This window comes from Bidens hawaiensis, unplaced genomic scaffold (genome assembly GCF_021521415.1).
Source record: "Bidens hawaiensis isolate Kalapana, Puna unplaced genomic scaffold, B.hawaiensis_p1.1 tig00010383_1, whole genome shotgun sequence".
NCBI classification, from domain to species: domain Eukaryota; kingdom Viridiplantae; phylum Streptophyta; class Magnoliopsida; order Asterales; family Asteraceae; genus Bidens; species Bidens hawaiensis.
In genome coordinates this window covers 215,542-239,475 of record NW_027491788.1, presented here as the reverse complement: position 1 = coordinate 239,475, position 23,934 = coordinate 215,542, and the positions used below count along the sequence as shown (strand labels likewise).

Sequence of the window (23,934 nt, the reverse complement as noted above, 5' to 3'; positions counted from 1 at the left end):
CATAAAACCTATACGGTCGTATAGGGCTATACGACCGTATAGAAAACTTTTTTGCATAAAAAGTCAGCCTGCCTTTGACCACTGTTAACCGCTGCCAGAAAACGACTATACCAGCCTATATGAGCCGCATAGTGCTATACGACCCGTATAGATAGATTTTCAGGTCTTAAAGCTTAAAACATGAAATAATTTTAAACGAATGTTCTTGGGGTACAACTACAAATTATTTAGCCGAGTATATTATGTAAATGCTAATTTACAATTTATTCTATTCTAAAATATCATATTTAACCAAGTATGTTATGTACTTAATACATTAAAATGTAAGATATTAACGTATTAATAATTAAAATTGTGTCAAAAAATTGTCTATACGGCCGTATAACCCTATACGGTCCCGTATAGGTCTATACGGTCATATTAATGTATTAATGTTTAACATTAAAAAATTGTCTATACGACCGTATAGCCCTATATGGGTCGTATAGGGCTATACGAGGCACTACAGACAATGAACGACAAGCTCCGACACAAACTGATATGATTCAGATGCTATACGACCGTATAGTCCTATACGAGCCGTATAAAAAATATAATGGTGTGTGAGGATCCAAGGTGGTGTGGGAGGATCCTAAGCCTTAATGTTTCCTGTGATAACAAAATAATAACTGCTTTTTATATCTTTGATTTCCCTCCCATTTAAGACCTTAAATTGATTTTTTTCAAATTCCCTCTATATATTTTTGATATATTTGATTTCCCTCCCACTCCATACCCAAAACCCAAAACTGATTCACTAGTTCCCACCCTCTTAATTCGTCTCTCCCAAATCACGTTTATACACCGACTATGGTCTCCTCATGTTTGTAGTCGAGGAGTTAGCAACCCAACCACAAACTCATGGATCGTGCAGGTAATTTTTTTTAATATTTGGTGCATTAGATAGTTTGTTTTTTAAAACAGTTATTGATCTATGAAGATTCTTGTGTAAGGTTGTGAATTTGGGGCTGAATTAAACAAAGTTTGAGTTTTCTACATTGTTTAGAAGTTATGCATGCCAACTGTTAGATAAAATGCCATTGTGAATCTTTGGATTTTCAATAAACATAGTTTTATGCTTTATCTTTTATATAAATTGTTAATATTTCTTAATAATTAAGGTTTTGGTATGTGTTAGTTTCCTTGATGTTTGCAGGATTGGGCTCATCTGCCGAAATTTTCAAATTGGTAATAAGTTTGGTCTCAATGAATGGTTGAGTTCAACTCTTTGATTCTGTTATTTGGTAAGAAATGCATGTGAATTAGGTCCTTTGGTTTTGAGTTATTCTAACTTTTGTTTACCTATACAAAAACTTTAATCCTAGTGTTGGTAACCAAAAGATAATATTTTTAATTGATTTGTAGGAAAACCTGGAGTAAAAATGATGAAATCTAATGACAAAGCTCAACCGTACTTGGCAAATCTTTAAGGCAATGCTAAGCACCAACCATATGCAGGTATCAATGTTTAAATACACTTTTAACCTGTTTGGAGAAAGCTGTTTATATATTTTTCTTGTTTAGCTAATTAGAACCAAGAAAAATGTTGATTCTTTTTGTTGTATTAGATATTCCTACTAAATATTGGAGATTTACCACATGTTAGTTCAATTACTGCTTGACTAAAGTAGCAGTCACTATGTTAAGGGATAATTTGGTTTATGCTTGAGGTTTATCCAAAATGAGATATATAAGGAGAAAGTTTGAACAAAGTTCAAATAGATTGCGGTGTATTATAACTCTCTGCTTATTTTTATTGGTTAGCAAGTTAGTTTAGTATCTATAGTGGGTTAGGGCAATTGTATTTTTTTAGGCGTCTTGATTAATAATAGTTCAAGCAGGTTGCTTCATTAACTATGAAGTTTTCAGATTTGGTTTTCAAATGCTTGATCAAATTTACGAATGCCTTTTTTAGAAATATTAATGGTTAACTTCTATGTATTGGTTCAATATCCCGATTGCCTCTTTTACAATTAAGTTTAACGCTTTCACGCTTCAATTTGATGCAGGTTCTTTAAAGTACAATTTCTAAGGCTAACTTTGACCGCATTCTCCAAAGAATTCATAATTATCTACAAGAAAATGGGATGAAAGAGATCAGGAGAAGGTACGCTATACTTCAGTGATAAACTTTTTTTAGTTATTAGAACCAGGTTTTATTTGTAGTATTACTAATTTATCCTTACTTATTGAGCTAAAGCAAATGACAAGCCTTTGTGTATTGTGAAAACAATTCTGCATGAGCTTTTGCAGCTTCGTGGAACAGCAATAAAAGGTCATCTTTTTATGGTTCTAATAGACAAGGAAACCCAACCTATAATACTTGCCTATATTGATCATAATGTTGTTCAGGTGTTTTGTTTGATATATAACCTAACAACTCTATAATGGTAATACTTTGGAGCCTGTAGTAATCAAATATTCTTTTTGAAAATTATTAGACTTTGCTGCTCCAAGAATATTGACACCAACTGGGCCCATATGGAAGAACAACCGGAAAATGAATGGAAGGCAAGAGAAAACTTGGAAGTTAGAACGTTGAAGGAAAGAAATGGAAAATGAGTAAGAAATTTGTGTCTTCTACAAATTAGTAATTCACTAATTTTATTTTGCAATCAATCCTTCTTAAAACTAGTTCTGTATTGTGAACCTTTTAATTAAATTATCGTATTTATGGTTAATTTGTAAAACATGTTTTACATTATATTTTTACCTTTTTATGCATTTTTAGCATAAAACATATGGATTTTTTTTATATCTTTTTAGAATCATATTGAAATGTGCAGAAAAAAATATATAAAAAAAATAAAAATAAAAATTAAATAGGTTGGAAATGCGTAGGAAAATAAAAACGAAAAACTATATAGATACGTAGGAAATGAGTAAGAAAATAATTTGATTGTGTAAGAAAATGAAAACAAAAGTTTTAATTACTTGTGTTGGAAATGCGTTGGAAACTTCCAACGACATACTTTTGTAGCTACTGTGTTAGAAAATGTGTTGGAAATGCGTTAAAAAATATTTCTCACGGGGCTTTTTCCTACATACACGTTTTTGTTGGAAATGCGTTGGAAATGGTGACTTCCTACGCATTTCCAACAGAAACTGGTGTAGGAAGTCAATCAATTTTCTAGTAAATGGCTACTTCAAATCACTTGTTGCAACATCTTCAAATCATGCTGAAGTCATTGAACTGCATGAAGCTTCAACAGAATGCGTATGGTTAAGATCTATGTCACAACACATATCGACTTCTAGCGGACTAGAGAAAGATCGAAGTCCAACTCCTATCTATGAAGATAATGCAGCTTGTGTCTCGCAGATGAAGGAAGGGTATATCAAAAGTGATAGAACAAAGCATATACCACCAAGATACTTTGAGTATACTCGGGACCTTATTTTAGACAATCAGGTTAAGATGTGATATGTCCAATCGAGCAACAACTCAGTTGATCTTTTCACAAAAGCACTTCCCCACAGCAACATTTCGGAAACACTTTCATGACATTGGCATACGCCGTGTACAAAGGATGTAACACAATTATATATTGCAACTTGAGGTGGAGCTAAAAACTGCACTCTTTTTTCTTTAGCTAAAGTTTTTTTCCCATTGGGTTTTTCTTTATCAAGGTTTTTAACAAGGCAGTACTTCAAGACCCCAAAGTTTGCAAAGTGTCATCCAAGGGAGAGCGTTATGAATATCTATTCAAGATCAAGATTTACCCATCTAGATCTACCAAGCAAGTGGACGAGCTCTTTGTCAAACTTATTGATAATGTACCATACTACATGTCCATCAAATAGTTAATCTCGTCTAGAGAAAAAGTTAATCTTTTGTAGTATAAATACTAGCTCAATGTAAAGGAGAAAATGCACCTCATACATACACATTCATAAGTGATACGTTTCACTACTTTCTCTCTTTGCCAAACTTTCTAAAGTTTTCAAGTTTTAGCATTAATCTTGGGTTAATTCTTGTTAAACCATAACAGTATTCATGCATGTGCATTACTATTTTAGGCAAAGTTATAGCTGCGGCAAATTAAATAGTTGTTTCCGGTTTGTTGTAGGTCGAAAAATTTCATGTTGCCGGAAAAACCACCATCGAATTTTGCTTCCTATTAACCTCCGTTTAATATTAAAAAAACATCTACCTATACTATTAAAGCAAGACAATGTTTCCACATGTCTTTCAAATAGTTGTTTCCAGTTTGTTGTAGGTCGGCAAATTTCCTGTTGCCAGAAAAACCACCATCAATTTTTGCTTCCGATTAACCTCTGTTTAATATTAAAAAAACATATACCTATATTATTAAAGCAAGACAATGTTTCAACATGTTATTCAATTAGACCTTCCACATAGGTTGTCAAGTGTACAAATTTCTATTATAATCAAACGACTAGATATTTGACCTTGTTGATCGTCAGAAGTTAATCCGAACAATTGGCTTAGTGGAATAATAACATGATTGATTACCAGCTTTAGGGTTTGATAAATGTAAGTGAATTAATGGATAAAAGATAAATGGGTCAATGACTCATAGAAATCTCACCTTTCCACAAATCTTTCTCACCTGATCAACCCAAGTTCTCACCTCAAGACTTGCCACCCATCCTTGACCAACTCGAAATGTAACATCCTAAAATTTATAATGTTGAATAAAGGAAGTTATGTTTAGTGATTTCGCGTAATTGATTAATGTCGGGGAAGGAGCGGGTCTTGGACTTGGATTAATTGAGATGGGTTAAATGAGAATGGGATTTCAGGGATATAAATACCCCCAAAATCCCAAAATATCTTCATTTTCCCCCACTCTCCTAAACACACACATACACACACACCAAGCACACCCAAAACCGCCGCCGGCCGGGCCGAGAAAGAAGGAAGGATCGAGCGAGGCCGGGTAAGATAGAAAGATTAGTGGTGATACCAAGATAAACGAGATCCAAACAAGCTCAAAAGGTATGATTCTTGATCTTGGAAGTTTAAAGATCCGAGCTTTTAGTGTATAAACGACCGAAAATGGTCGGGAAGTGTAGTGGATGGTATTGAACCTTAACATGGGTGTTAAAATCGCCCGAAATGTTGATCAGAAACCGAAACAGCGGACATCTGGGCAACTTCGCCTTCATCTGGGCAACTTCGCCTTCATCTGGGCAACTTCGCCTTCAAGCGATGAACTTCGCCTGCAAGCTAAGTTCGCCTGATGACAAGTTCGCCTGAGGTTTAAGTTCGCCTGATGACAAGTTCGCCTGAGGTTTAACTTCGCCTGATGATAAGTTCGCCTGAGGTTTAACTTCGCCTGATGATAAGTTCGCCTGAGGTTTAACTTCGCCTAAAGCTAAGTTCGCCTGAGGTTTAACTTCGCCTAAAGCCAAGTTCGTTTAGAAAATAAATTAAAAAATCTAATGAAAAATGTGTTAAGACAGTTAATGGAAATAAAATTTTTCCAAGCTGACCTGGCAGCTCGACCCCAGCCAGGGGCTCTGCCCCTTGGACCCTGCTAGGGGCTGCCGCCCCTAGACCCCGCTGCCAGGGGCGCTGCCCCCGGACCCCCGTTCGTTGTGGGTCATATAAAGATAGAGATACATTATGAGAAGTGATAGTTAATTGATACGTATACTTGTTATACAGTCAGCCGTGCACAACTGAAGAAAGGGATTACGATTAACGGTGAACGTAACCGTGTTCAGGTGAGTTTCTAGCCCCATTTATGTGTTACGTTTTCGGGGCTGTGTGCATACTCAATATGTTTGTTAATACACTTATCCTAAGAGATAAGTGTATGCCTTATGTGGATAATGTGAAATGTATGAATGATTGCTTGATGGTACGTGAACGATCTTCGGATATTGCACGTACTGTCAGGTTGTAACGCTAAGTTAAGGTAAGTATGATATGTATGCCTTATGTGGATAATGTGAAATGTATGAATGATTGCTTGATGGTACGTGAACGGTCTTCGGATATTGCACGTACTGTCAGGTTGTAACGCTAAGTTAAGGTAAGTATGATATGTATGCTTATGTGTATGAATGTGATAAAGTTAATAAAAGAAGGAAAGGATGGTTGTATGGTTACGAAAAGGGTACCGAGCCCTAATAATACTCGAGGTACGATGTATGGTTGTATGGTAACGAAGAGGGAATCGAACCCTACTAATATTCGAGAACTAGGGAACCGAACCCTACTAATATTCGAGGAAAGAGGGAAACCGAGCCCTAATAATACTCGTGGAAAGAGGGAAACCGAGCCCTAATAATACTCGTGGAAAGAGGGTACCGAGCCCTAATAATACTCGAGGAAGGAGGGTACCGAGCCCTAATAATACTCGAGGAAGGAGGGTACCGAGCCCTAATAATACTCGAGGAATGTAGGGCGTAATGCTCTTTATAACGTAAGATATGAAAGTAAGTTAATACAAAAGAAAGTATGAAAGTAAGAAAGTAAGGAAGTATGAAAGTATGAAAGTATGAATGAAAGAATATAATGTTATGTGAATGGTATGATTATGTGATTATCTAGAACTCACTCAGCGTAGCTGACTTTTAGTATGCACGCAGGTGAGTAGGATGAGGCAGCTCGCTGAGGAGACACATGGCACTGAACAAGAGTCTGGCATCTGAAGACTTATGATGTTTTAATTTTAATGTTTTAATGTGAAAGACAAAGGATGTTTTGAGACAAGTTATGAAATATTGTAATGTTTTAAGAAAGTTTTATATTCCGCGTAAATGTTTTAATTAACTCTGATATTTAGAACTGTGTTTATGAGTAAATCCAACACGAAAGTAGGGTTACCGGTAACGGGGCCTTACAAGTTGGTATCAGAGCAAAATTCGAGAGATTTAAGCATCCTACATGCTTAGACTCGAACAGAGAATGGGATTTAAGTAAGAAAGGAAAGAAGATGCCAGTCCAAGAATGCCATGTGTCGCTCAAGCAAGATCAGTAAAGGTAAATTGTATGATTAAATGATATATGTTAATGAGAAAGAAAAGATATGTGAACGACAGGGATAGGAATAATTGATTGTTTGATTTGACTATCTGTTTAAGTAGAACCAGCACAAATAGACTCATATAGGGAAGTGTATAGGACACGGAAAGCAACGTGATCAGCTAGTCACAGCTGGCCACTGTTATTACCTGTTAGCCTTGCTATCCTTGTACTGAATGGTTCCTTGAGTGATGATGTTTGTGTTTTCCCCTTAGAATACAATGGCTGGAGCTGGAGACATTGTTGGAGCTGGAGGTCGCACTGGACGACGCGGCAGGCCTCGTCGTGTCCAGCAACCTTCGGTTGAGACAGCTTCCAACACCGAAGCTGAAGGAAGCGCAGCTGGAAGAAACCCGGAAAACAATGAAGGAGTTCAACTGGATCCCGCCATTCAAGCAGCTATTGTTCAAGCTGTGGCCACTGCTGTGAAGAATATTACCCCGGGAAGGTCTGCTGGAAGCCGAGAAAGAACTGTTGAAGGGGCCGGTGGTAATGGTAGAAAGGATGACGAGAGGGAAAGGGGTGACTCAAGTGAGGTAAGGTCTGTGAAAGATGATGATAGGAAGAGGGGCCGAGGCGGTTGCAACTATAAGTCCTTCAAAGGTTGTGACCCGCCTAAGCTGACTGGTTTAGGAGACGCAATCGCTACTCTTCAGTGGATAACCGCCATGGATAAGGTTATCCGCATTAGCGAGTGCCGTCCCGATCAAGCGGTAGGTTATGCTACTCAATCATTCGAGGATGAGGCTATGTATTGGTGGGAGAGTGTGGAGCAGAGGAAGACCCGTGAAGAGATTAAGGAGATGAAATGGGACGATCTGAAGGAGTTAGTGATGATGAAGTTCTGTGCTGACGCCGAGGTTGAAAGGGCGGAGATGAAGTTCCTAAGCTTGAAAGCTGGAACAATGACACATCGTGAGTACACCACCGAGTTCCATCGAATGTCTAGGTTGGTGCCCGATATGGTCAACACTGAGGCTAAAAGGATCAAGTGTTACGTGAGGGGATTACCACAGAGAGTCCGCATGTTAGTCAGGACAAGTAAACCTGCTACTTTCGATTCTGCTGTCGAACTCGCAGAAATGGTCTATGCAGACCTGACTGCGGATGATGTGGTGGTGGGAGACGAGAAGAAAGAAAAGAGATGGGTCGCTCCTGCTAAACGACCCGGTACCCAGATGTGGAACCCTAAGAACAAGCAGCCCAGAGTTTGGGAGAACAGGTCGTGCAAGACCTGTGGCAAGGCACACAGTGGTGAGTGTAGGTGGGGAAAGGGTTCGGATACATGTCATAAGTGTGGAAAGATTCATGCCGGAGAATGTAGATTTGGGTCGAATGTTTGCTACAAGTGTGGGAAGGCAGGTCATTATGCTCATGAGTGCAGTTCTAAGCCTGCATGCTACAAGTGTGGTAAGACAGGTCACTTTGCTAGGGAGTGTACCGAGAGTGAAGCTGGAGGTAGTGGAAGGAAAAATGCCGATCAAGCTAGGCCAAGAACTAGAGCCTACATGCTGACCCAAGAACAAGCCAAGCAGATTCTGGATGTTGTCACAGGTACGTTTCTAGTGAACGGTGTTTCCGCTACTGTATTATTTGATTCGGGCGCAAACAAAAGTTTCGTAGCCACACCATTTAGTAAACTAGCTAAAATGAAATGTTGCCGAGTGTCTGAGACCCTTATAGTAGAAACCGCTAGTGACACTTCGGTTAAAATAATGAAAATGGTTAAGGACTGTAGGATAGAATTGGAGGGACATGAGTTCCCTGTTACCTTGTACGTTATGACCTTGGGAGGGTTCGATGTGGTTTTGGGAATGGATTGGTTGTATGAGTTTGAGGCTCAGATAGTATGTAAGAGTAGGATTATAAGGTTAAAGTCATTGGATGGTAGCGCGGTAACGGTCTATGGTGATAAGGAAAGTTCTGGGCTTAATGTCATTTCGATGATGAAAGCCGAGGGTTTACTAAGGCGAGGGTGTTGTGCCTACCTGGCGTATGTCGTCAACGCTACGGCCGAGACGAAAGAAATGAAAGATGTTCCTATTGTGCGCGACTACCCAGAAGTATTCCCTGAGGATCTTCCGGGGTTGCCACCAGAGCGAGAGATAGAATTTCAGATAGATTTAATACCAGGAGCCCAACCTGTCGCGAAAGCGCCTTACCGTCTAGCACCGTCCGAGATGAAAGAATTGATGTCACAACTGCAAGAACTCCTCGACAAAGGTTTCATAAGACCGAGTGTTTCCCCGTGGGGCGCACCAGTTTTGTTTGTGAAAAAGAAGGATGGAAGTATGAGAATGTGCATAGACTATCGTGAGTTGAATAAGCTTACGGTAAAGAATAGATATCCGTTGCCAAGGATTGATGATCTGTTTGACCAACTGCAAGGTTCAAGTTGGTTCTCACGAATAGATCTCAGATCAGGCTACCATCAGCTGAAGGTGAAGGAGGCAGACATCCCTAAGACAGCGTTCCGAACGCGGTATGGACACTACGAGTTCCTCGTAATGTCATTTGGTCTAACAAATGCTCCTGCAGCATTTATGGACATGATGAATAGGGTGTGTCGGCCGATGTTGGATAAGTCGGTTATCGTCTTCATTGACGATATATTGATTTATTCAAAGAACGAGTCTGAACATGCTGAGCATCTGAGAGAGGTATTGGAGACTTTGAAGAAAGAGAAGTTGTATGCCAAGTTTTCGAAGTGCGCGTTCTGGTTAAGAGAAGTGCAATTTTTAGGTCATGTGGTTAATCCGGAGGGGATTACCGTGGACCCAGCTAAGATTGAAGCGATAACGAATTGGAAGACTCCGCAGAATCCGACTGATATACGAAGCTTCCTAGGGTTAGCTGGCTACTATAGGAGATTCATCGAAGGTTTCTCCAAGATAGCCGCACCGCTGACCGGCATGACCCGAAAGTCGATAGTATTCAGTTGGGGAAAGTTTCAGGAGGAAGCCTTTGAAGAATTGAAGAAGAGGCTCACGCAAGCTCCAATCCTTACCTTGCCCGATGGCGACGAGGATTTCGTTGTTTGTGCTGATGCCTCGCATCAAGGGTTAGGTTGCGTGTTGATGCAACGGGGGAAGGTGATAGCTTACGCGTCTAGACAGTTGAAGGTCCATGAAAGTACTTATCCGACGCATGATCTGGAGTTAGCAGCTGTAGTGCATGCTCTTAAGATATGGAGGCATTATCTGTACGGTACTAAGTGTACTATCTATACCGATCATAAGAGTTTAAAGTACTTCTTCGAACAGAAAGAACTGAACATGAGGCAGAGAAGATGGTTAGAATTGATAAAGGATTACGACTGTGAGATTAGGTATTACCCCGGTAAAGCTAACGTGGTCGCTGATGCGTTAAGTCGTAAGAATGAGGAAGTCCTTGCAACAGTGATGTCATATAAGTTGATCATGAACTCAAGTCTTTTTGAAGAAATCATCAGAGTGCAGTCAGAAGTGTTAGTAGATGAAGGGTTAGTAAAGAAAGAAAGGATTTATGGCCAGCAAGACGAGTTGATGGAAAACACTCATGGAGTTAAAACTAGGTTCGACCGTATGTGGATCCCACGACATGGTGATCTTAGAAGTCGAATCTTAGATGAAGCTCATAAGTCAAGGTACTCAATCCATCCTGGAGCTACAAAGATGTACCAAGACTTGAAAAGAGATTACTGGTGGCCAGGAATGAAGAACGATGTAGTGGATTATGTTAGTAAGTGCTTAACTTGCTTACAAGTCAAAGCCGAGCACCAAAAGCCTTATGGGAAGATGCAACCGCTAGAGATACCTGAGTGGAAATGGGAACACATCACCATGGATTTCATAACTAAGCTACCTCGTACAGCTAAGCAACATGATACCATCTGGGTGATTGTGGACCGTTTGACCAAGAGTGCTCACTTTCTGCCCATACGAGAGGCCATCTCGTCAGAAATGTTAGCAAGCTTGTTCATCAAGGAAGTTGTAACCAAGCATGGAGTACCGTTATCGATCGTGTCTGATAGAGATACACGGTTTACTTCGAGGTTCTGGAAGAAATTCCATGAAGCTATGGGGACGAGGTTGAACATCGGTACGGCGTATCATCCTCAAACTGATGGACAGTCTGAAAGGACAATCCAAACCCTTGAGGATATGCTACGTGCTTGTGTTTTAGATTTTGGTGGAAGTTGGGATGATCATCTGCATCTGGCAGAGTTCTCCTATAACAACAGTTACCATTCAAGTATTGGTATGCCACCGTTTGAGATGCTTTACGGTAGACGATGTAGAACCCCGGTGTGTTGGGGTGAGATTGGTCAGAAAGAAATGGGAAGCCTAGAAGTGGTTCAAGAAACGTCTTCAAAGTTCGATCAGATCAAAGCAAGAATGAAAGCCGCGCAAGACAGACAAAAGTCTTATGCAGATAAGCGGCGACGACAAATTGAGTTTAACGTTGGTGACAATGTGATGCTTAAGGTCTCGCCTTGGAAAGGAATTATTCGTTTTAGGAAAAGAGGAAAGTTGAGTCCGAGGTACATTGGACCGTTCAAGATTGTAGGTCGTGTGGGTGAAGTAGCTTATAAACTGGATTTACCCGATGAGTTAGAAGGAATTCATTCAACCTTCCATGTTTCTCATCTGAGGAAGTGTCTAGCTGATGACACGTCTCACGTGCCATTAATGGACATTGAGGTTGATGAACAATTGAACTACATCGAGCAACCGATAGAGATCGTTGATCGCAAGGAGAAGCAGCTTCGTCACAAGATTATACCCTTGGTAAAAGTGATATGGAAACACCGTAAGGGATCAGATGCTACTTGGGAAGCCGAGGATGAGATGCACAAGTTTTACCCTAGTTTGTTTATGTAATAGTTAGGTTTCGGGGACGAAACCTCTTTAAGGGGGGAAGACTTGTAACATCCTAAAATTTATAATGTTGAATAAAGGAAGTTATGTTTAGTGATTTCGCGTAATTGATTAATGTCGGGGAAGGAGCGGGTCTTGGACTTGGATTAATTGAGATGGGTTAAATGAGAATGGGATTTCAGGGATATAAATACCCCCAAAATCCCAAAATATCTTCATTTTCCCCCACTCTCCTAAACACACACATACACACACACCAAGCACACCCAAAAACGCCGCCGGCCGGGCCGAGAAAGAAGGAAGGATCGAGCGAGGCCGGGTAAGAGAGAAAGATTAGTGGTGATACCAAGATAAACGAGATCCAAACAAGCTCAAAAGGTATGATTCTTGATCTTGGAAGTTTAAAGATCCGAGCTTTTAGTGTATAAACGACCGAAAATGGTCGGGAAGTGTAGTGGGTGGTATTGAACCTTAACATGGGTGTTAAAATCGCCCGAAATGTTGATCAGAAACCGAAACAGCGGACATCTGGGCAACTTCGCCTTCATCTGGGCAACTTCGCCTTCAAGCGATGAACTTCGCCTGCAAGCTAAGTTCGCCTAATGACAAGTTCGCCTGAGGTTTAACTTCGGCTGATGATAAGTTCGCCTGAGGTTTAACTTCGCCTGATGATAAGTTCGCCTGAGGTTTAACTTCGCCTAAAGCTAAGTTCGCCTGAGGTTTAACTTCGCCTAAAGCCAAGTTCGTTTAGAAAATAAATTAAAAAATCTAATGAAAAATGTGTTAAGACAGTTAATGGAAATAAAATTTTTCCAAGCTGACCTGGCAGCTCGACCCCAGCCAGGGGCTCTGCCCCTTGGACCCTGCTAGGGGCTGCCGCCCCTAGACCCCGCTGCCAGGGGCGCTGCCCCCGGACCCCCGTTCGTTGTGGGTCATATAAAGATAGAGATACATTATGAGAAGTGATAGTTAATTGATACGTATACTTGTTATACAGTCAGCCGTGCACAACTGAAGAAAGGGATTACGATTAACGGTGAACGTAACCGTGTTCAGGTGAGTTTCTAGCCCCATTTATGTGTTACGTTTTCGGGGCTGTGTGCATACTCAATATGTTTGTTAATACACTTATCCTAAGAGATAAGTGTATGCCTTATGTGGATAATGTGAAATGTATGAATGATTGCTTGATGGTACGTGAACGATCTTCGGATATTGCACGTACTGTCAGGTTGTAACGCTAAGTTAAGGTAAGTATGATATGTATGCCTTATGTGGATAATGTGAAATGTATGAATGATTGCTTGATGGTACGTGAACGGTCTTCGGATATTGCACGTACTGTCAGGTTGTAACGCTAAGTTAAGGTAAGTATGATATGTATGCTTATGTGTATGAATGTGATAAAGTTAATAAAAGAAGGAAAGGATGGTTGTATGGTTACGAAAAGGGTACCGAGCCCTAATAATACTCGAGGTACGATGTATGGTTGTATGGTAACGAAGAGGGAATCGAACCCTACTAATATTCGAGAACTAGGGAACCGAACCCTACTAATATTCGAGGAAAGAGGGAAACCGAGCCCTAATAATACTCGTGGAAAGAGGGAAACCGAGCCCTAATAATACTCGTGGAAAGAGGGTACCGAGCCCTAATAATACTCGAGGAAGGAGGGTACCGAGCCCTAATAATACTCGAGGAAGGAGGGTACCGAGCCCTAATAATACTCGAGGAATGTAGGGCGTAATGCTCTTTATAACGTAAGATATGAAAGTAAGTTAATACAAAAGAAAGTATGAAAGTAAGAAAGTAAGGAAGTATGAAAGTATGAAAGTATGAATGAAAGAATATAATGTTATGTGAATGGTATGATTATGTGATTATCTAGAACTCACTCAGCGTAGCTGACTTTTAGTATGCACGCAGGTGAGTAGGATGAGGCAGCTCGCTGAGGAGACACATGGCACTGAACAAGAGTCTGGCATCTGAAGACTTATGATGTTTTAATTTTAATGTTTTAATGTGAAAGACAAAGGATGTTTTGAGACAAGTTATGAAATATTGTAATGTTTTAAGAAAGTTTTATATTCCGCGTAAATGTTTTAATTAACTCTGATATTTAGAACTGTGTTTATGAGTAAATCCAACACGAAAGTAGGGTTACCGGTAACGGGGCCTTACAAGTAAACCTCTTCACTTAGGCCACCATCCATAGGTATAACCACACCACTAAACACCAGAACCTTCTAGACCTCCATATGTACTTCCTCACCCATGTCCCTACTACTTACCTTTCCCATACCTACCACTACACATACTGAAACCCAAACCCTACCCTTAACCCAACAAACCTCCCACCAATCCTAAGCCATAACCATGCCTATCCAATCTACCACCCAAACTACCTTTTCAATCACACCACCCTCGACCACTCGACCATATGTCCTAACTCCAAACCCTCTGTCTAGTGGTAAATACAAAAAGTATTGGTGTTCACAGATCATTTCATTGATAGGATTTTGGCTTTGAAAGAATTAAATGTAAAAAGGGCGGAGTGGGAAGAGGTCATGTTGGACTTTAGCAAGAAGATGAAAGAGAAAATGTAGGAGGTTGAGAAATAAAGGGTGGCTGATAGGGAAAGAATGGAGAAGGAAAGGGCTGCTGGTGAAGCCAAGATAGCTAGGCTGGAGGCACATATAACTACCATACAGTCGCGAGTGGACAGTCAGCAGATACTACTTAATGATCAATCGCTGTCCGTTTCCGAGCAATCTACGGAAATTGATAGACTGGAATTAAGGGTCACTTATTTGGAAAAAAATCTTGGGTTCTCAACAAACTCTGAAGCAGGCCTAAGGACAAAGAATACAGAGAATTCCCAGCTCAGGTATGAGATTGACAAGTTGAAGGATAGAGAACGAGAGTCAGAAAGGTTGAACGAGGTTTAGGCCAAGGTAAATGAAGATCTTGATGGGAAGTAAAAGATCGCCTATGAAATAATGGAAATGATAGATCATGACATTGATGATCTAAAAGGCGGTTAATAACAGTACTTGGGAGTTGGGTGAATTCTGATGATGATTAAGTAGAGGGAGGTAAGAAGAAGAAGAGGCAATCTGCTATGACTGGCCTCGTAGTAAGTGGTGCTGGTGCTGGTGGTTAGGGTGTTGGTGATGCTATTATTGTAGGCATAGTTGTTGGTAGTTCTGGTGCTGTTGCTCATGATACTGTGATGATGATGATAGTGACAGTGATGGTGAAGAGAAAGAGGAAGGAGAAGTTGGTGATGATGAAAACAAGTCAGACGACGATGATGACTCTGATGGTGATGATGACAATAATAATGGTAATAATGGAGGTGATAGCGGTGATGGAGTTGGTTGTGGCAATGGTGGAGGTAACCAGGCAGCTCTACATGATGATATGCCCCGTAATGATCCATCTGCGGGGATTGCGGACAAGAAAATAAGATAACGGGATGCAGAGTTTGACTAAGACTTTCATTCTATCTTTAATGCTGATTCTTTAACAGGTACTAAAGCGCAGGCAAAGGAACCGGTGCCTGACTCTGACTATGAGGATGATTACCTCAGTTATTCTCCAATTATGGATACACCAGAACCGGAAGTCAGAGATCCTACTCATGCTGCTACTGATGATGCTTAGGTGCCGAAGACAAGAAAGAAGAAATGGCATCGCGATACCAAAGGTGGCAGTGTCCCTTGAAGGAACTACCCTTGTCATTACGACTCTCTCATTCTGTGCTACAAATGGCATGCGGACAACAAGTCTCGGGTCATCAGACAAGCAAATGACATGACTTCATCGTATGAGATTTTGACAATGAAACGGGCGAAGTGGTGATTCGATGTATGTCCACGCACCCTCTTCGTGTTATTGATGAGCATGAGATGATGGGTTTGGAGAAGGAAGATTTGATGGAGCTGTAGAAGTCTCCCATGCATACACTAAGATCCTTGAAAGGAAAACACGGATCTTATTGTTGAGATATTTAACAAGTTCGTTCGTCGTCTTGTTGAGGATAAACTAGGAAAGGCTGGATGCCTTGTGTATGAGACTGATTAAAAACGGAAGCTACAACAAATACTAAAAGACTAGAAGGAGATTGTAGAGCTCATTTTGTTTAGATAAGTCTTTTGTATTTATTCGTTTACTTCATGATGTATTACGTTAGCTTTCGTTTGTCTTGCTTGTAAGTTTGGGTCCAAGGCTTTGTAACCAAAGCCCATTGGGCCGAAAATGATACAAAGGTGCATGGCATACCCTCCACTATAAATATTGGAGGTATGGGCGCACACTTACGTGCTGCTTGTTTTTTAAAAGATAAAATGTCTGCAGTCATCTGTAGAAGAAGATGTAGACCAAACCTCTCTAGGTTGCAAGAAGAAGACTGCTTGTTTTTAACGTTTGTAGACTACTAAAATAATTGGTAGTGGTGCACGAACTATGGTAGTGGGTGGTGGTGGTGGTAGTGGACGATGGTGATGGTGGTGACAATTGGTGGTAAACGATGGTTGTAGATGATGAACGCTGGTGATGGTGGTGGTGGTCGACAATGGTGGTAGTTGAAAGTGGTGGTGGTAGTAGACGATGGTGGTGGTAGTGGGTGGTGAACGGTGGTGGTGGCGGACAATGGGTGGTGGGTGGTGGTGTGGACGGTGGTGGTGGCGGACGGTGGGTGGTGGTGGTGAATAGTGGGTGTTGGTAGGGTGTGAAGAAATTGGATATTAACTTATTTTATATGACCATAAAATCATTTTTCAGGTTCTTTAAAAAAACAAACAAACTGTCTTTACAGGCTTATGCCTGTGTGACCGCAAACATAAGACCATTGCACGTCTTTTAAGCAAAAACAAACAGAATCTTAACCATTTGAAAAATCAACAACTCTCTCCTACTCTCTCTCTATCTTATCCTCTTAAGTTTCCTAATATATAAAATAACACAAACACATTTAAGATTCGAGATCTAGCTTGGTTGTACGAATTTCCGCTTGAGTTGTACTTAGATTAATCGAAGAACAACTTGAGTTGTACTTAGATTAATCGAAGAACACGTTGTAAGATTCGGTTTTAGGACCTACAATAATTATCTATTATTTATTTATATTTTTAAACTAGAATAATTACATTTCAAAAGTAAAGTATAGTTATAATAACTTATTCGTACACTTCTTAAAGGGTTATTTGTATATATGTAGCAGTAGCATTACAGATAGCAACCTTTTCTACCACATGTTTCATATGGAGATGGAATGTAAATTTACACCAAAATTATTGGATTATTTATAATACATTAAAAGCTTAATACATATGTTTCTCTCCACATTGCTTTTACTATTACAACATAGGACTATTACAACATTTTCACATCTTATTGTTGAACCAATAGACACCTGTGTTGTCCTCACCTTCATCAGCCTCAACCAAAAAGCACTCAGTAGCTTCTCTCCACATTGCTTTAACTATTGGGGTGTCATCGAACAAATAGTATTCACCCAATATTGGTTTGATAGCTTTTGTGGCATCCATTAGGTTATAAAAAGGGATGGTGGAGAACAAATGGTGAGCCACATGTGCGTCGGTAATGTGATGAAGAATAGTGTTCAAAATACCGTAATCTCTATCGACTGTTGACAACGCTCCACTCAACCATTTCCACTCGGTGGAATCGTAACGTGGCAGTGATGGGTGAGTGTGGTTTAACCAAGTGATGATGGATAAGAACCCGTTAACAATATCCAAAGGAACAAAGTAGACCAAAGCTATCCATGTGAGTCCTTGTGCCATAGCTACTTTGTACAGCCCATAGCATGCGACAACAAGTCCGACGTCAGTTATAAATACTTGGAGTCGCTCACGGTCGCTAAAAATAGGGCTCTTTGGGTCAAAATGGTTTGCGAATTTTTCATACTTGCGGCCAGAAACATTAACGCAAACATACAACAGCCAGCCAACGGTGCATAAAATCACTAGCCTAAAAAGACGGCCAGCCGGGGTGTTTAATAGTTTGGCCGAAGATTTAAGACTAGATTTTTTTTGGGGACGAAGTGTTTGTCGTTCTCAAGTGAGGAAATATTAGATTGGTGACGACGATGGCTATATTTCCAAGAGAAGTAAGGAGCAAGCATACCGGTATGTAGAAGGTAACCAACTGTGTCATTTACCCATGGGTAGTCACTAAAAGCTTGTGGCCACAATCATGACCGATAACCCACATCCCCATCTGGAGACTACCTTGAAGGACCCAATAAAGCGGCCAGGCGACATAGGATAAGGGGGCTGAAAGGTGGACGATGTAGGTGGCAGCAATGTAGTAAAGCAAGAAAGAAAAGAAAAGGTCGGTAAATAGGTAGGACAATGATCGAAGAAGGGAGCGTTCGAAACAGTGTGGTGGTATGGCTTTTTTAATATCAGCAAGAGTGAAAGGTGGTTTGGCGGACGGGACTTGCTTAAAAACTTCATCTCCAGAGTTGTTTCTCACTGCGCATGGCCACCAAAACCCATCTTATTTTACCACTTAATCTATGAAAAGTGAAAAACCTTGATTTGCTCAGGTGAATTGGGCTTACTTATAGACATAGATTTATTTCAACAATTTTCTATTTAATAATGCGAGGCACGAGGTGATGTTAGACTTGGTTGTCGCTAAGTACAGCGGCAAGCTTGCCTATAGACACACGTTTTAAAATTGAAAAAGGAACTAGCTATAAGTTTATTTTTGGATAAATAAAACGAAAACTTTACTTGAATTGTAGAAAAAACCAATGACTTGTACTATTTGAATCTTGGGTGGAAAATAAAATATTGACACGCCTCATAATGCATGAGTATACACCCCGTCAAAATTTCAGCTCACTTCAACGTGCTTCTGAAACTTCTATTCAAGTATGCAATTGCGACCAGCGTTCTTCTTAATCAGAAACATGATTTCTTTTCTTACTCACAAGACTAAATGTTAGTTTTTTATTTTTGAAAAAAAATGCAGATTTTATTTGTGCACCACATAACTTATTGGTAGGTTTAACTTGCATAATTTGATTGCTTCTAGCTTTTATAACACTTAGCTTATTTTATTAAATGAATCGACATTAAATTAACAGATTATTAGTGTTCCTATTTTAAGCCTGGAAATTATACTATTAATTTCTTGGGTTTCTTTGCATTTTTTTAAATTGATGTTAATATTTGATTTTGAATTCATTTAGGGTTTAAGCGTGATTTGCAATTTCACTGACCATTCAACAATTGTAAAACATGATTTCGTTTCCAAAGCTGACATCACTCTCTGCGAGTATCGTGACCTCTATTGTAAAGATGCACCTCTTGGTGATGTTGCTTTGATGGTTTTTGTCACTGTCAACGTCATTGGTAATTTTTGTCAAATACTATTATACCAACTAGGGTTTGTTTAATCTTAATGTACATTCAGAGCACATGTGCAACTTCTGGCAAGGGCTTTTATGATGGGCTGGATTGGCTCTTAAAACAACATTTTTAACAAGGCAAGTTATATTAAAAAAGATTGCCTTAAGAGCTGCCATAGGGTTAGGATACCTTTATGAAGAATGCAGGAAGAATGCTGAGTGGGTTGTATTGTCCATCGCGATATGCGATCAAATAATATTCTCCTACCCATGATTTTGAAGCTTCGGTATGCATAAATGTTACTCTATTTTCATTTTGTAATAGCATTTTGACTTTGGAAGTTAACCCTTGTGAAGACTCATTTTGAAATTTGAGCACACGTTGGAAAATATGGATTGGCCCAGTAGCAACCAAATGTGGAAACTAGAATAATTGAAATTTCCGGTAATTACAAAATCTACAATAATTGCTAGTATATGTTTACATCTACTTATATTATTAAAGCAATACACCTTCCATATGTCATTCAATTATACCCTCCTGTAGACTTCTAAGTGTACAAGTGTCTATTTTTACAATTTTCACTTTATGAATGATTAAATAAAAAATATGTTGTTGGTGGGAATCAAATTCATTACCATGCTTTCAAAATGTTTGTGGCTTACCAACTCAACTAAAATGAATTGATAGTAACCTTCTCTTTTTTTTAATTGATAAAGATTCACAGCCTTTCATTTTTATTTTCTAATACAAATACAAATTATTCTTACTAATCTATGTATTTTAGAAAATTATTTATATCTTATGAATTCATAAGATATGTCATTATACATGTTATTCAGTTTAACTTTTTTGTTGTATTTTTTTAACCACCTATGTATCACACGGGCTATATCCTAGTATATAAATAATGTATAATTTGTTTGGGAACATGCTTTTGTTTTCCAAGGTACATGGAATGCGTAAAGTGGTGAATAACCAAAAAAGGCAGATGTGTATTCGTTTTGGGTCGTGTTAGTTGAGCTCATTACAGGACGAAAAGCGCCAACGAAAAGCGGCACCTGAACAAAGGTATGTAGATCACAGAAACCAATTTGTAAGGTATATATGTGAGAACTAATTTCTAGATAAAAAACTGTCCGCTGATATGGGCTCATATTTCTTTTATTAAAGTATGTCTTTAATAATTATTTTTAGATTGGAGATCCTGGCTTATTAATAAGTTGGGCATAATGTAACTGGATGTGTGGCAGTTATTTTAATTGAAGCAAACAAAAAATTAGCTCTTCACTTTAATTTGTCTACTGATATTTTGTCATATTTATTTTTTGACTAATAACAAGTAATCAAAATGTTAAGTTGATGAATGATTTTAATGAACGTTTCGTGTTGTTGCCTTTCCCAAGTATAATCATAGCTTCCCCTGTGTTCTCATCTTAATACTAAAATTGAAATTCTGCATAAAAATCTTGTTCCATAATCTTCAGTGGCCGGTATCTTTTTTAACACGCGAAGCCTTGACTTTAAGCTTGATCTTCTTGTGTCCATCACAAGGATCTATCTTTGGGATAGTATAATGAATAGGAATATGGGGTTGGAAGAACTTTAACCCATGATCAACTTTATAAACAAGATGACTATGAAACCCCCTTAGCAATTCCAACTCTCCTCTATTGATAAACGATCGGCATGCCAATGTTCTAACATCCCATCAAGGCAATCCGTAAACTTCTCAAAATATTGCACACCGTTTTCCTCGTTGATAATACAAACTCTGAGCTCTAGCTCATACATCCAAGAAATAATGCCACCTTTACAATACTACAAAAAGTCCTTTTGCGGCGACATTTATCGCCGTTAATACAGCCAAAAGTCGCCGCTGCAGGTTTTAGCGGCGACATGGCGCCGCTAATGTGACGCCAGCAATGCCGCGCCTCGCCGCTATAAAAGTTGTGCCACGTGGGATAGATGTCGTCGCTAATAGTTGTGACACGTCACTTCCACGTCACCTCCGTGCCACGTCATCCCAGTACTAGTGGCGACATTTGTCGCCGCTAAAGGTCGCTATGTCTCCGGTAAAGGCAACAGTTCCGTAATGCAGTTTTTGTTTTTTTTTCCCTTGTAACTTCCTGCATATTTTTTGGATTTTGAGGTAAAAAGCAATAATTTATAAAAACACACCATTTGTCTTAAACATGCATAAAAAAACTACATAACATGTCCAAAACCAATATTCATGATTATCTTGTCTAATTAACATATATAAAACATTAAAACCGCTAGTCATCATCCACATCCAAATATCTTTTCTAGTTAACATCTTACCATAAAACATCATAAAACCCAATTAGTTCATGGTATCATCCCCATCATCGCTACTATTTTCGTCCGCCAAGCGTGACGAATTTCTCGAACTCATAAACTCGTCAAAACAATTTAGGAAGGCCGGGTCTTGAAACATTAGCTTGATTGGATCCTTCAAAATCAATGAAGTACACATACATTAAGTTGAAAACAAAAATACTTCGCACGAAATACAAACTTAAATATCATGAAAAGCATATATGTTTTCATACATGTGTCATAGGCTGAGTTGGTGCAGGCCCGTCTTTTTCATGACCCGAACACGTCGATGCAAATCCTAAAAGCGGTTTGCGCCCAATCCCTCTAATAACCCCGCGACGGGAACCCATCTCCTTCATTTACTTGTGATGGGGCACCATCTTCACCAAGGGTCTGAGTTTGAATCTCGTACTCCCGCTCTATAGCATGCTATATTTTACAAAGATGTTCTTAATAGCTACATTAATGTGTATATATAAAGAAATATATGTTACATATAAAGTATGCTTTAAGTAAATACTTACATAATGTTGTTCCTTTTCCTCGTTATAAAAATTCCCATCTTGATAAGTATTAGCATCATGACACGTTTGGAGTTGAGTGTGACTCTGTTTAAGAATCAATCAAGACTGACTATGTTTAAGAATCAATCAAGACGTTAAATAAATACTTATATATAGTATCTATATATAATACATATCTATATATAATACATATATATTACCTTTTTGTATGTCGTGCTAGATTATGTGCTTGACCCACCTCGGTTCACCTTTGTTTGTTTTTTACGATTCTTTTTGTTTGATTCTGTACTATTTTTATGCGCCTCCGATAAAGAAAAACTCTATAGTTTTCAACCAATTATCATCAGGCATACTCGTGGGGACGTTGCGACTTACTTTCTTAATATTATTCTCACCTCCAAATTTATTAAAGTGTTTTTTAGCATCGTATTTTCTGTCTCGGTATCCCTTTTTTATAGCCGCATCGATGCCACCCTCCAACTGTCGACGCTCCCTATCATCGCGCTACGTGATGATTTATATACGCCTCGTTGCGATACACGATGACGTGTAATTATCCGGAAAACTTTTGCGTCTGTTGCGCTACGCGATGGACCCTTAAGTAACCAATCGCGATATGCAACATGGAGGTTACGCTGACGAGACATGTTTCCTTCCACCTTGTAAGACTGACACAGCAACCCTATAGACTAGTCTCGCTATGCGATGACCTTTTTATTGGTCCATCGCGATACGCAACCGACCTTCAAATCAGCTATGAAAGGGAGAGCTCACTGCCAGACTTCCTTGCTCATTTCCCATGTTTCTATAGGCATACGGGATGGTTACTACTCGTATTCTGGGTTTTTGTATACAAGACTTGCCTAATGGGCTACTACACATTACTTATTTGACAAGTGTTAGCCAATAAATAATATGACCACATCCACAGATATGGACGAGTGGCAAGTTCCTTTCGGTAATTGGTAAGCAGGCAGGTGTAAAAACATCTTAATGTTGTAACTGTGAAAATGCATCATTTTTAAATAAATGTACTCACCAGTGTTTCTTGCTGATAAACTATTTTAAACATGTTTCAGGGGTAGGGGTCTTATTAGATAGACAGGATTGATGCCTGGGGCCATTAGCTTAAATAAGTGGCTTGACACTAGAATAAAGAAAAACGTTTTGTAAATATGGGTTTAACCCTATAAAACTTATATTTGTATAAAAATGGGTTTTATTCCAAGTTTATGATAAAAGAATCATGGTGTTTTTTATAACTATGATAATTTTTCCTAACTATAGTCCTAATGAAATATTCCATTGCAAATTATTTTAATAAACACCGATACCATTGTTCGATGTTCACGGCTCCCCTCCCGGGGTATAGGGTTGGGGTTGTGGTAGTTGAAGTGCTATTAGAGCCATTGGTTTAAAAAATATCAGTATTTTAATAATACCTAATCTCAAAATTAAGAGTTAGGAAATAATTGTATTAACCTCTTGTTAACCGTATGAATAAAATTCTTACCACACGTGAATATAAAATATAATAATTTTTTGGATTTCGTTGTTTATTATTTTTGATTAACAGCATGAGTGAGCTCGTAGAAGCCTTCCAGAACATATCCGTTACTACTGCGGATAGAGAGGTAGTGAACCCTAGTGAATAAAATGTAGGTTACCCAAAACCAATGGTATTCCAAGCCTAAGCCTCAATCCAACCAAAACCAAAAAGAAAAAGAAGATTTAAGGATTGGCAGAGAGGATTGTGAGGTGGAAGAGAGAAAGAAGGATGG

At 39.1% G+C, this 23,934-nt stretch overlaps 1 pseudogene; it reads right to left on the bottom strand.

Moving 5' to 3' along the window:
* Positions 1-17,273: 17,273 nt before the first annotated feature.
* Positions 17,274-18,425, bottom strand: LOC143534970 (delta(12)-fatty-acid desaturase FAD2-like; annotated as a pseudogene).
* Positions 18,426-23,934: the final 5,509 nt, after the last annotated feature.